The 14121-nt window shown below is 52.7% G+C and overlaps 1 protein-coding gene across 1 annotated transcript in view; it reads right to left on the reverse strand.

The window, feature by feature from the left end:
• LOC130568929 (integrin alpha-X-like) overlaps positions 1–14121 on the reverse strand; it is a 107312-nt gene that overhangs the window by 73105 nt on the left and 20086 nt on the right. The window lies entirely within an intron of this gene.

Genomic DNA, 14121 nt, shown 5'->3' on the forward strand with positions numbered 1-14121 from the left:
AACGAATGACTTCATTTGTACAACTATAACGTCTTGGTTACGGATGTAACCTCGGTTCCCTGATGGAGGGAACGAGACGTTGTGTCGAACCGACAGAATGGGGTTTGTCTTGAGAACCTATCATCTTCTGAGTATTTAGAAAAGGCCAATGAAAATTGGCAAATGAAATTTGCATGCCGGACTCCTCCCCGGATGTCCGGGTATAAGAGGGAAGCCGGCGTGCTCATTCATTCACCTTTGGTCTGAGGAGCCTAAAGCATCCTCCCCCGACCGCTGGGGTGGGCGGCCAGTGTTGTGGCATGAGGGACACAACGTCTCGTTCCCTCCATCAGGGAACCGAGGTTACATCCGTAACCAAGACGTTCCCTTTCTGTCGGTCTCTCGACGTTGTGTCGAACCGACAGAATGGGGTTCCTATGGAAAACGCCACAGCACTGAGCCGCGTCACAATCTCTGCGGAGCGACGTTGACTGGCCTGGGCGAGTCAGACGAACACGCTAACGCGAAATTATGACCCTCCAGTGGAGAGGAAGGGGGACCCAGAGCTTTACACAAAGTTGGGAAGCCCCTGTCACCGGCCGTCACGGGCGGAGGCCTAGTTCTCTAAATGGCGAGAAGCCGCCCGGCACCGTACGGGCCACTGGGTAAGCATTATTCCCCCCTGGGGGAAAAACGCTGCAGAGGCCACTACCTACCGTAGGGAGGAATTAGTGGAGACACCACATGGTCTCACCATCAGGGGAGAACTCATGGGAGGAATGTGCGGACTGCAGGAGTTAACCGCAAGGTGGGAGTCCACCTGGGGAGGTCATGGGTTGCCAAGGTGGGAACCATTCATGAGGATACATCAGACGGAACAGCCCACGGAGGGGGGGTTACCACGTCTGGAGCACTAGGTCCGGTTAGAGCTATGTGGGAGATAACTCAACTGTTCCCCGGCCTAAGGGGGCAGGGCTGCTCTGCCCAGCCTGCCCCCTGGAAGGGTGCTTAGTGATGGATGGAATGCCTGTTCTTTACCCGAGGGGAAAGAAGTGAGGCGGGATCGCCACTGCTCCCCCCGGAGGGGGAAGGGCTTCCGCAGGCGTATGCCCTACCGGCTGCCGGTCCCACACCTTGCCAGGATGCGGGCTGACACCGGTTCCGCGCGTAGGTATTAGAACCTCACGGAGTTGTTAGGCATAGCCCAACCCGCAGCTCCGCAGATGTCTGCCAGAGAGGCGCCCTGAGCCAGCCACGAGGGGTGTGCCTCACCCCCAACGGGCAGGAAAAAAGATCGGTATGCCCTAACGAGGGCATCCACGATCCAGTGCGCCAGCCTCTGTTTGGAGACAGCCCTCCTGCTGACCTCCGAAACAGACAAAGAGCTGCTCAGAGCTTCTGGGCTCTGCGTGCGGTCCAAGTAGAGGCGCCGTGCGCGTACTGGACACAACACGGATAGGTTGGGTCTTCCTCCCCGGTGGGGAGCGCCTGCAGGTTCACCACCTGGTCTCTCGGGAGAGTGGTGGGAACCTTGGGCACGTAGCCGGGGCGGGGTCTCAAGATAACGTGAGAATCCCGGCCCCGAGTTCTAGGCAATCTGTGGACACGGAGGGTGCTTGTAGATCCCCTACCCTCTTGGAGGTGAGCGCCATGCGGAAAGCCGTCTTTATCAAGACTGAGAAAGAGCGGCAACCCCGAGAGGCTCGAAGGGGGCGGGGCCTCTTGAGGCCCGCCACCTAGGTCGCAAGAGGGTACGGAGCGCGGATAAGGTGGTCACCCTCTCGCGCCCCTTAGGAACCTAATGACCAGGTCGTGCTGTCCCAGAGGCTACCCAGCACTTGGGTCATGATGAGCGGCCGTAGCGGCTACATACATTCCCAGTGTGGAGGGGGAGAGGTTACTCCCCCGTCTCTCTTGAGGACGGGACAGCTCGTACCCGACCGAGCAACTCCGCGGGTCTTCTCGCCGAGAAGAGCACCAGGACGAGAAGAGGCGCCACCTATGGGCGTATAGCCGCCCAGTGGCCGAAGCCCTAGCCTGAGTGACGTCCCAACCGGACCGGGGGTGGGTCACTCAGGATCTCCTCGTCCCGTCCAGACATGGAGACCAGGTTTTGCCTGGGATGCCGTAACGTGCCCCTTCCCCTGGGGAAGCTGTCCGCCAGGGGGAGCGGCCAGGGGGGAGTTGTTGTCAGAGCCTCAGCTCCGAGAACCAAGTCCTGGTTAGGCCGAAGGGGCGTAACTAGTACCACTTGATGCTCCTCTTCCCTGGCCTTGCACAGGCCCTGTGCAATGAGGCTCACTGGGGGGAAGCGTACTTCCGCTTGTCCCGCGGCCAGCTGTGCGCAAGGGCATCCGTGCCGAGGGTACCTCGGACAGGGAGTACCAAAGCGGACAATGGGTGGAGTCCGGGGAGGCAACAGGACCACCTGTGCCTGGCCGAACTGCCCCAAATGAGCCGGCTGCGCGGGGAGGGAGTCGCCACTCTCCGCGAGGCGTCGACTGACGAGAGAGCGCATCGGCTGTCTGGTTCAGGACGCCTGGGATGTGTGTGGCTCGCAGGGAGCTGATCACCTGCTGACTCCAGAGGAGGAGGCGTCGGGCGAGTCATGTTAGCTGCTGTGAGTGAAAGAATACGCCACAGCAGCTGTGCTGTCCGACCGGACCAGCACGTGCTTCCCTGCACGAGAGGTAGTAGCCTCCTCAATGCAAGTAGCACAACCAACAACTCTAGGCAGTTGAAATGCCAACGCAGGCGGGGGCCCGTCCACCGCCCCGACACTGCTTGCCCGTTGCACACGGCACCCCAACCTTGCAGGGAGGCATCCCAAAGGGGACCCCTGTCCGCAAGAAGGTCATGGAGACCAGGGGGTTAGGGTGTGTCGGCAGAAAAGCGTGTGACCATACGCCTGCTGCCGGTGTGCCACGCTCTCCAAGGAACTTGACTCTGCAGCCAGTGTTGGAGCGGTCGTATGTGCATCGACCCGAGGGGGACCACCCCCGCCGAGGATGCCATGTATCCCAGGAGCCTCTTGTTACAGGGGGACCGCTGACTGTCTGATCTTCAGGCAGTTCAACACTGATCGGGCGCGCTAGTCAGTCGCGCTGCCTCTGGGAGGCCGCGAGGGTGCGGGCTTCCTCGTCGCGGGTCTCGCGCCCCCCCCGGGGGGGGAGCGGGGCCGCTCGTGAGGACAGAGTCGAGTTCCATACCGAGAAAGAGGATGCTCTGCACCGGGGAGAGCTTGCTCTTTTCTCAGTTGACCTGTAGCCCCACCGATCTAGGTGCCGGAGCACCAGGTCCCTGTGTGTACACAACAGATCTCGAGAGTGTGCCAAAACTTGAGCCAGTCGTCGAGATAGTTAGTACCCGCACACCTCCTTCCCTACGGGGAAGGAGGGCGGCTTCCACGACCTTCGTAAAGACTCGTGGAGACAGGGACAGACCGAAGGGGAGGACCCTGTACTGATATGCCCGTCCCTCGAACGCGAACCGTCGGAACGGCCGATGTCGAGGGAGGATCGAGACATGAAAGTACGCGTCCTTCAGGTCGATTGCCATGAACCAGTCCTGACGCCTGACGGACGCCAGGATGCGCTTCTGCGTGACCATCCTGAAAGGCAGCTAGTGTAGGTGCCTGTTCAGAACACACAGACCCAAGATAGGGCGCAACCCTCCGCCTTTCTTAGGGACAATGAAGTACGGGCTGTAAAACCCGCTGAACACCTCGGCCGGTGGGACGGGCTCGATCGCTCCCTTCACCAGAAGGGAGGCGACCTCCGCCCGAAGTACGGGGGCATCCCTGCCTCTGCCTGAGGTAAAAGGACGTCCCGGAACTTGGGCGGACGTGTAGCGACTGAATCGCGTAGCCGAGACGGATCGTCTTCCTCAGCCCGCCTGACAGTCTGGGGGCTCCCAGAACTGTGACAGGGGACTAGAGGTTGATCTGCTTCATCGCCCCCGCGGAGGGTGGTTCGATGGCTAGCAGTACGGATTCCTTGCCAGGGGAGGCCCCCCGGGGAGGAGATCGGCTCTGCCATATTTCCTGCCTGGCGACTGCGCAGCTCAACGCACTGTCTGACTGAGAGTGCTGAGGGCTGGTGTTTATACTCGACATTGCGCTTTGCCATGACGCAACGTCGAGTTTGCCGTTCACCGTCGTGCAGAGGGTGAGAGCGGCTGAGGTAACCCAGAGAGAGAGGAAACTCTCCTTTTTGAGAGTAAGTGGGCGCCAGCCCCCCAGAGGGGGCCAGCAGATGGAGGGACGGGGCAGGAACCGTCCCTATCCGACCTACCAGCGCTGTGGCTGGGGTCGGGCCCAATGGTAGCCTCGATCCCCCTGAGGTGATCCCATGAGAGCCGCTGCCCGCGGCTGCTGATGGGGCGATGGTCTCCTCTTCGCTGTCTCCTCCAGGTCACTGGAGGGCGTTGAAGAGGACCAGGGCTGCTGGGAAGCAGACAGTGCACGGGACTCGACGGCCGAGGCGGCCGAGTTGCGGCACGGAGGACTGCTTTTTACTGTCGAGAACCCTCCACAGTAACACCAACCAGCCCCCCCTTGCGAGACGGGTACGTCGAGAAAGCGGACCTTCTCAGCGTTACTCATCTGCGCAAGTATCGGCCAGAGGAGTTCCTCATGGACCACAAGTGTGGACATCGTCCGACCCAGGGCCCCCGTGGTCACCTTGGTCGCCCGTAGAGCGAGGTCGGTGACGGCGCGGAGTTCCTGCATAAGCGCTGGGTCGGTCTTACCCTCGTGGAGCTCTCTCAACGCCCTGGCCTGGCAGGAGCCATAGCGTGGAGAGAGGAGGCAGCCTGGTCCGCCGCAATGTAAGCTCTCGACACCAGAGATGCCGAGACACCACATGCTTTGGACGGGAGTCTAGGTCGAGCCCCCCCAGGTGGCCGCCACCTACGGGCACGAGTGCACCGCGGCGGCAACTCCACCTGGGGACACCGACGCATCCTCCAGCTGTCTCAACCTCGAGGGAAGAGAGGGTGACAGAACTTTGTTTGACGTGAAACGTGCCGGAAGGGGCGTTCCAGGTCTTGCAAAGTTCCTCATGCACTTCCGGTAAACACGGCACTGGGGGCGGGCGCGGCTTGGAGCCGCGCTCAAACCCGAGGCGCCATGTAGCCAGCCGCGAACGCCGGGAGAGGCAGTGCGGGCACTGCAACCCAACACTCACGGCGGCCCGGGAAAGCATGGCCGACATCTCGACATCCGCTTTTTCCTGGGCTCGACCCCCCGAGGGAGGGAGCCCGAAGAATCGTCGGAGTCGGATGGCAGTACGTCACCCCCCGATGCTGCAAGAGACCTCTCATCATCACGCATCGTGTCCGAATACGTGATTGAGGAATAAGACGGCGGACCGTCTTTTTTGGGGAACGGTCAGACGAGCGAAACGAGGTGTGAACGGTCCGTGAGCCGTGGCTGGCGGATTATCGCTCACAGTAATCCTCATCTCACCCTCGCTGCTTGCCATAGCGGACGGCAGGGCCGTAGTCCTGCCGCCACGGAACGGGGAGCAAACGAGGTGGTGGCTGAGTCCCGTGGGAACACAGCCACCTGTGACGCAACGTCTGAATCGTCACCGCCCGCAGTGCGGGCAGGACGTATCCACAACGTCTGCCCCAGCGTACTGGAAGCAGGCATTGTGTCCGTCCCCCTCCTCGATGAGTGTGTTGCACCCATGAGAACAGCGGGACAAGCCACGCTGGAGAAATTTGCTCTTTTAGAAAAGGAAATTTGCTCGAACACCTCCGGAACTGCCGAGACGCCCAGGGGAGAGTCACTGCAGGAAGGGACCGTCCGCTGTCCACGTCGTAGATTCCAGCAGAAAGAATGATCACCCAGATCGTAGAGAAGCTCACCAGATGCGTAGGCTCTGAAGAACAAAAGGTGAATGAATGAGCACGCCGGCTTCCCTCTTATACCCGGACATCCGGGGAGGAGCCCGGCATGCAAATTTCATTCGCCAATTTTCATTGGCCTTTTCTAAATACTCAGAAGATGATAGGTTCTCAAGACAAACCCCATTCTGTCGGTTCGACACAACGTTGAGAGACCGACAGAAAGGGAACTGAAAATATAGTTGAAAATAAAAAAAAATTCTGCCGTTTTATCTGGTTGAGAAGATAAGAGGTCTGCCAATTGACCCTACGCAAAACCCCGCCCCCTTCTTTCCTGCTGCTATGTCCGACAAGCTTTCGGTATCAGCCATGTGCTCCCAGTGTAAATTTTGCGCTCCCTGGGGAAATAGTGAAGAATTTCTGGAGAAATGACATGCTGATTCCTGACAGAAAGGTCTGCAATATGCATTCGAGGGGAACATTCAGGATTTGAGATAACTGTAAACATAATTATACCTATATTTGCATCCACACCAGCAGACGATGGCGTTACGTTAATTCTAAACTCATGCGATGCAGTAGGCTACTACCGTCACACAAATGAATGTATAGCTAACCTAAATGTGGTGTTTTAAGTATTTATATTTACTCCAAAATTTGTAGTAATGACAATTTTTGAGAGAGAGTAACTTCGGGCATAGTTTTGGTTGGACGTGATCCTTCTTTGTGAAAACGAAAGTAAACTTTTAAATATTAGTTCAGTACAGAAAAGAACAATAGTCCATCAGTATCTTAATCTATATTTGTGTTAAATTCAACAAACACAGTACATCTGTTGTTTTACGACTTCATTGCTGAAAACGTCTTTACTTTAAAATGCCACTGCAAATGCTGCTCTCTGAAGGCTGAAGATGCACTTATCAAATAACAGCGCCTCCAAAAGAGCCTATCACCAGCAAGCGGGTACTCATGCATGTAATATGTAAGTAACAGTCATGTTCACAAGTCTCGGAGGTCCAAGTCAAGTCTAAAGTCTTTGAGGTCGAGTCTAAGTCAAGTCTCAAGTCTTTAAAGTGGAGTCCAAGTCAAGTCTTAAGTCTCTGAGGTGGACTCCAAGTCACATCTCAAGTCTCTGTTCTATTTTTAGCAATAGTTCTCACAGATAGTTATTGTAATTCACAATGTATGAAGCTAAATCAGTTTTGAAATATTAAAACTAACTCTACAGAATGTCTTGGGTGTTTTATACCATTTCAAACCAGTGCTGATGCTGGTGTGATAGCCTGTGTTTTCTTCTTTTTACTAGGTCTTTGCTCCACATTTACCGGTGCAAAATCAAAATAAATTATATGCGCAATGATGACGCACTAATATGAACCATGTTGCTGTAATCTAGGCCAAATTAAGTAATGGAATGAATTGCATGATATGCCCCTCCGTGCCAAGGAATGCCACCTGATTCAATTTCTTTGGNGGGCGTGAGGCGACTGGATCGCGTAGCCGAGACGGATCGTCTTCCCTAGCCAGCCTGACAGTCTGGGAAGCCGGACAGGCTCCCAGAAATGAGACAGGGACTAAGGTACGATCTTTTTCATGTCCCCCGGGGGGTGGTTCGATGGCTAGCAGTACGGATTCCTTGCCGGGGGAGGTCCCCGGGGAGGAGATCGCTCTGCTGTTTTTCCTGCCTGGCGACTGCGCAGCTCAACGCACTGTCTGACTGAGAGTGCTGAGGGCTGGTGTTTATACTCGACATTGCGCTTCGCCATGACGCAACGTCGAGTTTGCCGTTCACCGTCTGCAGAGGGTGGGAGCGGCTTTGATAACCCAGAGAGAGAGAAACTCTCTTTTTGAGAGTAAGTGGGCGCAGCATGGAGAGAGGGGCAGGATCCGTCCCTATCCGACTTCCCAGCGATGTGGCTGGGTCGGGCCCAATGGTAGCCTCATCCCCCTGAGGTCTTCCCATGAGGGCCGCTTCGCGCTGCTGATGGGGCGATGGTCTCCTCTTCGCTGTCTCCTCCAGGGGGGGCCGCCTGAGTGGGGGGCGCCAGAGCTGGAGGGCGTCGAAGAGGACCAGGGCTGCTGGGAAGCAGACAGTGCACGGGATCGACGGCCGAGGCGGCCGAGTCCGCACGGAGGACTGCTTCTTTACTGTCGAGAACCCTCCGGGGAGGCCGCGTGCGGGTCTCGCGCCCCCGACGGGCGGGGGGTGAGCGGGGCGCTGCGCTCGACAGTAACACCAACCAGCCCCCCCTTGCGAGACGGGTGCGTCGAGAAAGCGGACCTTCCGGCGTTACTCATCTGCGCAAGGATCGGCCAGAGGAGTTTCTCATGGACCACAAGTGTGGACATCGTCCGACCCAGGGCCCGCGTTCACCTTGGTCGCCCGTAGAGCGAGGTCGGTGGCGGCGCGGAGTTCCTGCATAAGCGCTGGGTCGGTCTTACCCTCGTGGAGCTCTCTCAAGCCCTGGCCTGGCAGGAGCCATAGCGTGAGAGAGGAGGCAGCTTGGTCCGCCGCAATGTAAGCTCTCGACACCAGAGATGCCGAGACCCCACATGCTTTGGACGGGAGTCTAGGTCGAGCCCCCCCCGTGGCCGCCCCTACGGGCACGAGTGCACCGCGGCGGCATACTCCACCTGGGGGACATCGACGATCCTCTAGCTGTCTCAACCTCGAGGGAAGAGAGGGTGACAGAACTTTGTTTGACGTGAAACGTGCCGGAAAGGGGCGTTCCAGGTCTTCAAAGTTCCTCATGCACTTCCGGTAAACACGGCACTGGGGGCGGGCGCGGCTTGGAGCCGCGCTCAAACCCGAGGCGCCATGTAGCCAGCCGCGAGCGCCGGGAGAGGCAGTGCGGGCACTGCAACCCAACACTCACGGCGGCCCGGGAAAGCATGGCGACATTCGACTCCGCTTCTTCCTGGGCTCGACCCCCCGAGGGAGGGAGCCCGAGGAATCGTCGGAGTCGGATGGCAGTACGTCACCCCCCGATGCTGCAAGAGACATCTCATCATCACGCATCGTGTCCGAATACGTGATTGAGGAATAAGACGCGGACCGTCTCCTGGGGAACGGTCAGACGAGCGAGACAAGGTGGAACGGTCCGTGAGCCAGTGGCTGGCGGATTATCGCTCACAGTAATCCTCATATCACCCTCGCTGCTTGCCGTAGCGGAGGCAGGGCCGTAGTCCTGCCGCCACGGAACGGGGAGCAAACAGATGGTGGCTGAGTCCCGTGGAACACAGCCACCGTGACGCAACGTCTGAATCGTCACCGCCCGCAGTGCGGGCAGAACGTATCCACAACGTCTGCCCCAGCGTACTGGAAGCAGGCATCGTGTCCGTCCCCCTCCTCGATGATGTGTTGCACCCATGAGAACAGCGGGACAAGCCACGCTGGAGAAATTTGCTCTTTTAGAAAAGGAAATTTGCTCGAACACCTCCGGAACTGCCGAGACGCCCAGGGGAGAGTCACTGCAGGAAGGGACCGTCCGCTGTCCACGTCGAAGATTCCAGCAGAAAATGATCACCAAAGATCGTAGAGAAGCTCATCAGATGCGTAGGCTCTGAAGAACAAAAGGTGAATGAATGAGCACGCCGGCTTCCCTCTTATACCCGGACATCCGGGGAGGATTTCATTCGCCAATTTTCATTGGCCTTTTCTAAATACTCAGAAGATGATAGGTTCTCAAGACAAACCCCATTCTGTCGGTTCGACACAACGTTGAGAGACCGACAGAAAGGGAACTGAAAATATAGTTGAAAATAAAAAAAAATTCTGCCGTTTTATCTGGTTGAGAAGATAAGAGGTCTGCCAATTGACCCTTCGCAAAACCCCGCCCCCTTCTTTCCTGCTGCTATGTCCGACAAGCTTTCGGTATCAGCCATGTGCTCCCAGTGTAAATTTTGCGCTCCCTGGGGAAATAGTGAAGAATTTCTGGAGAAATGACATGCTGATTCCTGACAGAAAGGTCTGCAATATGCATTCGAGGGGAACATTCAGGATTTGAGATAACTGTAAACATAATTATACCTATATTTGCATCCACACCAGCAGACGATGGCGTTACGTTAATTCTAAACTCATGCGATGCAGTAGGCTACTACCGTCACACAAATGGATGTATAGCTAACCTAAATGTGGTGTTTTAAGTATTTATTTTTACTCCGAAATTTGTAGTAATGACAATTTTTGAGAGAGAGTAACTTCGGGCATAGTTTTGGTTGGCCGTGATCCTTCTTTGTGAAAACGAAAGTAAACTTTTAAATATTAGTTCAGTACAGAAAAGAACAATAGTCCATCAGTATCTTAATCTATATTTGTGTTAAATTCAACAAACACAGTACATCTGTTGTTTTACGACTTCATTGCTGAAAACGTCTTTTCTTTAAAATGCCACTGCAAATGCTGCTCTCTGAAGGCTGAAGATGCACTTATCAAATAACAGCGCCTCCAAAAGAGCCTATCACCAGCAAGCGGGTACTCATGCATGTAATATGTAAGTAACAGTCATGTTCACAAGTCTCGGAGGTCCAAGTCAAGTCTAAAGTCTTTGAGGTCGAGTCTAAGTCAAGTCTCAAGTCTTTAAAGTGGAGTCCAAGTCAAGTCTTAAGTCTCTGAGGTGGACTCCAAGTCACATCTCAAGTCTCTGTTCTATTTTTAGCAATAGTTCTCACAGATAGTTATTGTAATTCACAATGTATGAAGCTAAATCAGTTTTGAAATATTAAAACTAACTCTACAGAATGTCTTGGGTGTTTTATACCATTTCAAACCAGTGCTGATGCTGGTGTGATAGCCTGTGTTTTCTTCTTTTTACTAGGTCTTTGCTCCACATTTACCGGTGCAAATTCAAAATAAATTTTATGCGCAATGATGACGCACTAATATGAACCATGTTGCTGTAATCTAGGCCAAATTAAGTAATGGAATGAATTGCATGATATGCCCCTCCGTGCCAAGGAATGCCACCTGATTCAATTTCTTTGGCGGAAGAGCTGCAACAAAGCTTTATGTATTCACAATTATCTCTGTAATTGGATCCTGGACTTTATAACCGGAAGACCTCAGTGAGTCCGTGTTGGCCACAACACCTCAAACACAACCATACTGAGCACAGGTGCCCCACAAGGCTTTGTGCTCAGCCAGCTGCTCTTCACGCTGCTGACCCACGACTGCACTGTCAAGTTCAGCTCCAACCACATCATCAAGTTCGCTGATGACACAACGGTGGTAGATCTCATCAGCAACAATGATGAAACACACTACAGAGAGGAAGTGGCACAGCTGGTGGTATGGTGTGGCACAAACAACCTGTCCCTCAATGTGGAGACGACAAAGGAGGTTGTGATGGACTTTAGGAGAAACTCGACTGACCATGCCCCACTGACTATCGACAGCACAACTGTGGAAAGAGTCAGCAGCACTAAATTACTGGGGGTGCACATCATAGAGGATCTAACCTGGACCACCAACACCACGTCACTCCCTAAGAAGGCACAACACTAGACACTTTTTACACACACACTGCTTTGTGTACATAATCTCACAAAAGTCTCAAAACATGTACTATGTTTACATGCTTGCACTACAAATCATCTTGCACTGTTCCCCAGCTATCTGCCTGACTTACAATGTCCTCCTTGTAACATCTGCATATAGTAGTATATTTAGTCACTCTCTCAGTAAATTAGTAGGTTAGTTTGTGTAAAGGTTTATTCTTGTTTCACTCCACTGTAGTATGTCAGTATTTATGTAGCACTGTGGTCCTGTGAGGCATGACATTTTGTTCCACTGTATTTCCCCACATGTAGCGGAATGACAATATAGCTCAACTTTACCTGACTTGACTTGAGTAACTAGAATATTATTAGCGGTGTTAAGAGTCAGAACAAGATCTAGCTGTTGTCCTCCTCTGTGGGTGGGGGGGTGTTGGACATGTGAAGGTCAAACGAGGAGAGGAGAGATAAGAAGTCGGCTGCTTGTGGTTTGTCTAGGTGGATGTTGAAGTCGCCTAGCATTACCAGTGGAGACAAGCAGACTGTGGAAGGCTACAGGGGTCTTTACCGCATCGGTCTTTACATGAGGGCTGCCGCATCAGAAATCAGTGCTACTATAATACAGGCTCACTGATTGCTTAATGGGTCAGTGATTGCTTCACAGCTGAGCACATCTACTCAATGAACAGCTCAAGGCTCCAAAGTTACTTTAAGTGCTAGGTAAAAGTAACTCAAGCTAGATGGATAGGTGCTAACAACAGCTACTTAACAAACAAACAAACAACAGTTTACCTTAAAAGCAATGCAGGAAGTTCAAAAGTCATTTGCTAACAGACAGCTACTAGTCCAGTTCAAGCAAATACAGCAAGCTCACTACAGCTACAGCTAGCTAGGCAGACAAAAGACCTAGCTGTAGACTGACAAGGGTAGCTGCTGCATCCATAATCGGTCAGATCGTTCTGTTATTAGGGACAAGCAGGCAGACAAATTAAGAAAACCAGAAAATAACACAAGGCAAACTAAACCAGGTAATCCACAGCAGGCAATACAAACAATGACCAACACCAGACAAAGGAAACATTAGGGCTTAAATAGACTGGGAAAACAAGAGGGATAACAAGTAACACCAGAAACCAATGTTTCTTAATCCAGGTCTTCACGACCCTCCGCTCTGCATATTTTGCATCTCTCCCTTGTTAAACACACCTAATTCAAATCACCAGTGCTCCATGAACAAACTGTGTTGCGGCTGACAGAATATCCAGTGATGTCCACTTCCAGAGGGCACGTCTGGTCGTATTGAGCAAACCTCTGAAGGCGGATAAGAGAAACTTCCAAAATATGCAGAGTGGGGGGGTCACGAGGACCAGGATTAAGAACCGCTGCCTGAAACTAATAAACACAAAGCCAATGGGAAAAATAACTGCAAAGTATTACAACACAAGACAGGAAACAGGAACTAAGTAATACAAGTCCAAAACAACTGTGGAAACACAGACGGATACGTGAAACTCAAATGTTGCCTCTTATTTGCGGGAGAAAGTCACAAGGTGGGTACGTGTATTGCTAAGCACTGTCCACCCAATTAATTCCACTACCACAAAACTGCTTAGAAACCGCTTTTGGTGGGACACTCTATTAGATTTGTTAAAAATTGCCACATATGTGCAACGGCTAAACGTGCTACCTATTCCCCATGGTCTTACATTAACATTGACTTGATCTCCCACCCTCCCAGGCTTTCCTGTTGCTCAGTGGTTGCACATACTCAAAAACAAAAATGTATAGTATAATGCAATGTAAGTCGCTTTGAATAAATGCATCTGCCAAATGCCTAATTGTAAATGTAAAATAATTATAACAATTCAAACGTTTGTGGACCAATTCTCTAAGGCTTGCAGCCTCATTTCCCTACCCAAACTTTACAGAAAAGTATAAGAGGAAAAATAAACAAGAAACAGTATAAGAATACAAAAAAACTTAACAATAAACTTGCTTAAAAAAGTTTGTTTTTAAAGACGTTTTAAATATGCCAAGGGACTTGAGAAAGATACTCCGGGACATGACTGTGGAGAGCTTTAAATGAGCCATTCTTTTGCTGTTTTTGAGGCTTTGATTATGTGTTTTGGGTGTTTAACAATGGATGTTCATGTTCCTAATTTCAAAAAACGCTTTATATTTCACATATTTCAAGTCTATTGTTCACTGCTTCAAAAAAAGGTGAAGTGAAGTGAAAGTGACCTATTAGTCAGATATGGTGACCCATACCCGAAATGTGACCTCTGCATTTAACCCATCCAGAGAGTAGTGAACACACGCACAGCAAGTCGTGAACACACATACACCCGGAGCAGTGGGCAGCTATCACTGCAGCGCCCGGGGAGCAAGTAGGGGTAAGGTGCCTTGCTCAAGGGCACCTCAGTCATTACCCGCCGGCCCTGAGAATCGAACCGGCAACCTTCTGGTCACAAGTTCAACTCTCTAACCATTAGGACACGACTGCCCTAAGGTAGTGATGTTATGTTCTGAGCCGAGGCTTTGGAGCGTGAGTCGAGAAATCCTGGAAGCTTTCAGTGAAGCGCGTATCGAGGCTTGTATCACTTTAGACCAATGACGTCATAGATGACGTCTGAAGCCTCGCTTCCGCCTGAGTGGTTCAGTAAGCGGTTCGAATCTTGCCGTGACATTTTGACAGCTATATAAACCAAGTACCACAATCACATTCACTGCCCTCTGCCCAGTTAAACCCAGACACTTTCCAGTTTTACAATAATAATATTGCCCCTTCTGCCTATT

This window comes from Triplophysa rosa, linkage group LG18 (assembly GCF_024868665.1).
Source record: "Triplophysa rosa linkage group LG18, Trosa_1v2, whole genome shotgun sequence".
Classification (NCBI taxonomy): domain Eukaryota; kingdom Metazoa; phylum Chordata; class Actinopteri; order Cypriniformes; family Nemacheilidae; genus Triplophysa; species Triplophysa rosa.